A 4152-nucleotide genomic window follows, 5' to 3' on the forward strand; every position below is an offset into this window, starting at 1 on the left:
TATATATATATATATATATATATATATATATATATATATATATCATTTAGGAAGATTGTGATTCGTGTTTGTGTATTTATCTTTTTCGTTCTCGTCTCCTCCACCAACTTACAAGCAACGATTTCAACACGGTATTCAAGTTATGTTGGAGATTAGGAAAAAAATGAGAGATCTTCTAATAGCTACTGGTTTGTTTCTTTGTGAAATATTCATTGCACAAGGAAAGAGATATTTGCTGGTTGACAGAATTCATTTTCTTTTTACAAGAGAGCTCCGCTGCTCAGTCATTTGTTGTTCTTCTTGTAAACTGGCTTCGAAGTGTTTATCTCCAGCCTTATTAGTTACGTTAAAAGGAAAATAAAACAATCTGTAGTATATTTTATCATCTTTCTTTCACAACTAATACTTAAAAGCTTCAATAGATGTTTAATTCTGTGTTTCTCTCTCTCTCTCTCTGTGTCTTTCTCTTACTCTGTCTTTTTTTCTCTCTCTCTTTCTCTGTCTTTCTCTTACTCTGTCTTTCTCTCTCTCTCTCTTTCTCTGTCTTTCTCTTACTCTGTCTTTCTCTCTCTCTCTCTTTCTCTGTCTCTTTTGATCACAATGTTTTCCTTTTATCTTGTTCACTGTAGTTTGCTTGATAAATCCTTGTCTAAGGACCAACATTCAGTAAAAATATTGTTAGTTTATTTTTAGTTGTTTGTTAACTCTGATGGGTTGACTTACAATATCCTACATATGAACCCCCCCCCCCAAAAAAAAAAGTAGAAATTAAGATACCTGAAAAAAAAAGACCCTGTTTTTATTCTGTAGCATCTAAATGTAGCCATATGAAAGTCGAGAGAGACGTAATAGATAATACTGACAGAAATGTGGTATAAGAAAATCCCAAAGCCCAATCTTCAGTTATGAGATAGTGGAAATGTATCATGCATTTGTTTTTCTTTTTGGAGGCTTAATTTTTTTTCTCCCATTTGTTTTCCATTTTCGATTTCATTGTTTATAACTTGTAGTTTGGCCCAGTGACAAAGCAAACAGGTTACGAATATACCAAACCTAGCTGTTTGGTATTTGGTAGGTTCAGTTAGCACTATGGCATTATCGGTTTTCTGTGATGGCTTAAATTAGAACCGTGTAACAAATATTTTATAGCGAAACCCCCACAGTCTCCTAGTTAACGTTTCGGTGGACGCCAGCGATAAGTAGCACACATAAGTTGGAATTTCGCTGTTTTTGACTGATATTTTTCAGATTCTTTTTTTCCCGGTGCCCATGGAAATGACGAAGAGCATTGTTTAAGCAAAAAGGAATTTTTCGAAAATGATGTTTTTTTTTTACAACACCCTCCGCCCCCGCCCGACCGATTTTGGTCCCCATCATTTCCAAGGGCATCGTGAAAAACAAAAAATTTGAAAAATCCCCATCAAAACGGATATATTCTGGCGGACGTAAAGAATGTGAACCTCACCCCCCTTTTGTGGCAAAAACATATGTCACCAGTTCATGTGTCTTGTTGCAGGTTTCATCTCATGGATGCTCCGGAATGCCTCACTAGTGATGGTTTTGGACTCTCAGGGGCTTTTGGGTCTTTCACTATCAGACTTCATCTTCTAATTGACAAAGCTGGGATTAACCAATCCCCAGCTTGCATCCCAGTAGCAGAAAAACCATTGGTTTGCTCTCTTAATTCAAAGCCACCTGGCACCCTCATCAGCAGCTTCAGTAATAGCATTTATGATCTTCCTCTTTGTTGCACCAGTGGCTCTAAGCCAAGTCAAAGCTTTGCAAAATGAATGCTGCACAAAACCCCAGCAACCCATTTTAATTGCCAGCACTGGTTTCCGCACAGCTCTGCCAGCTTATGGTGTTTAGCAAGCTTTCTCTTGAGCCTCCCTCATGTGTTTTTCCAGACACAGTCAGTTCTCACATTGTTGGCATTGGACTAGGCATCTAGAAATGTCAGCTGTAATTCACTGGTATTCTAATTTGGAGGAATTTGGAGGAAGCTTTATCTTATTTCTTTAACAAATTAAAGCTAAACACTAAAACTTTAGGAATCTTATGTCAGTCTCATTCGTATATATTCGAGTGTTGGGCCTCATGGAGGCAATGATCAAGACATTTGGCATTATGTCATGCTTGAGAAGAAAACCCATCAAGCTGAGCAAAATTGCAGTCGTAGCAGATCCCGGTGTCATGCAAATGGTACCCATGCTGGTGGCACGTAAGGTACCCATTACACTCTTGGAGTGGTTGGCATTAAGAAAGGCATCCAGTCATAGAAAACCATGCCAAATCAGACTAGAGCCTGGCGCAGCCTTCCAGCATGCCAGATCAGTCAAACCATCCAACCCATGCCAGCATGGACAACAGACGTTTAATGATGATTATATATATATATATATATATATATATATATATATGATGGACTCTCCTGTTGATGACAACATATGAGTGTTTAGCTGTTATCAAGTGATCACAGAGCAATGTGAGATGAAGTGCTTTACCCAAGAACACAATACACCATTCAATCTAGGAACTGAAACCATGATCTCACGATTGTGAATACAACGGTCTGACCACTTGGCCATGCACCCTCACAATATATATATATATGTATATATATATATATATATATATATATATATATATATATATATATATATATTCTTCACTTCTTTCCTTGTGACAATGACTTACAACTGCAGGTAATCAGACCTGATGAGAAGCTTAGCTGTGTATATGAATATAAATAAATATCTATTTATATGTGTGTGTGTGTCTGAGTTACAACTTTAAGTTATGTAAGATATATTCGAATTGGCTTGGAAACGTATGTAGTACTGTTTTACCCTCACCATTTGCTACACCTTTTAACTAACATTTCTACATATATATTTCTTTTTCTTCTTCAGGTCTTTTGTTGAAGATAGCGGGGACATCTATTCCAAGAAAAATGTAATTGCTGGTACCAGAAAGGCTAAATGATGACCTCTAAGAAGGTATGTTGTTTTTAAAGAATTCCTCTCTTTATATTTCTTTCTTTTTATATCCATAAAACATGGAGACAAGCTACACTACAAACATTCGATCACCTATCTCTGATCTGACTGGTCTTGGTCAGTAAAACATATATATAATCGAATTATAGCATGCATCTGCACATTTATCTTCTATTTTTAACATTTTTAGTGTTGTCCGACATTGTCCTTGGAGGCCTTTTGATATTTTCATATTTTAAGTTGATGCTTTTCATGGTGATACTGTTTTACTTGTTTCAACTTGAGAGCTGTGACCATGCTGGAGCACTGCTATTGGTGTTGCTACATCTTCATTAATCCTCCTTTGTGGGCATTCGGTGAATGAGGGAGTTCAATGTTGCTGCCCCCATTTGCATTTTCTACTGTGAAGTTGGTTCACCTGGGTCTCTTGACCAGAGAAATTCTGATTTGAAGACATCTACATCCACCACATGTAGGTCTCTTAAATCTTTCCGGAAGATATTGAAGAACTGTGGGCCCTTCATCCTGAACTATTGCAACATCCGGTCCTATATTTTGATGGCAAGGGTGGGATTTTTGGCACCATGCAGTGGAACCTTGTTCTGGTGTTAGTTCTGTTTTTTTTTATTTTTAGAATAAATTTTCAATTTTCAATTTAAAGTATGATTTTATTCATTTCTCAAACTCAAGTCCTTTCATTTGGCACTCAGTGGTGTTAGTAACATTGCCAGAGTGTTGCTGCTGCTGCTGTCGTTGATCACAGTTTGGCCAAGGTTTTTTTGGTGCGTTGGGTTGAGATAAAACTGGTGTTATTTTTAAGTAGAACCATCTCAGGAAAGTTAGCAAACTATTCAATGACACTTGTAATGTATTTGCATCCAATTATGTAATGCCATACTACTACTACTACTACTACTACTACTACTACTACTACGATTACTACTACTACTACTACTACTACTACTACTACTACTACTACTACTACTACTACAGGTGAAAACATGATGATTCAACAAGTAGTTATTAACCCTCAAATCAGCCCTGATTAATCAGATTTATGATTGAAGACGTGTGCATGCATGTGCGTGCACGCACACACACACACACACACACACACACACACACACACACACACACACACACACACACACAC

The 4152-nt window shown here is 37.1% G+C and overlaps 1 protein-coding gene across 4 annotated transcripts in view; it reads left to right on the top strand.

The window, feature by feature from the left end:
- Positions 1-4152, top strand: part of LOC106883607 (tripartite motif-containing protein 2) — a 209019-nt gene that overhangs the window by 65129 nt on the left and 139738 nt on the right. For all 4 annotated transcript variants that reach the window (XM_014934695.2, XM_014934697.2, XM_052972201.1 and 1 more), the window contains exon 2: positions 2913-2999. The gene's annotated coding sequence lies outside the window, so the exon portion shown is untranslated. The remainder of the gene's footprint in view (positions 1-2912; positions 3000-4152) is intronic.

The sequence above is a fragment of the Octopus bimaculoides genome, chromosome 12 (genome assembly GCF_001194135.2).
Source record: "Octopus bimaculoides isolate UCB-OBI-ISO-001 chromosome 12, ASM119413v2, whole genome shotgun sequence".
Classification (NCBI taxonomy): Eukaryota; Metazoa; Mollusca; class Cephalopoda; order Octopoda; family Octopodidae; genus Octopus; species Octopus bimaculoides.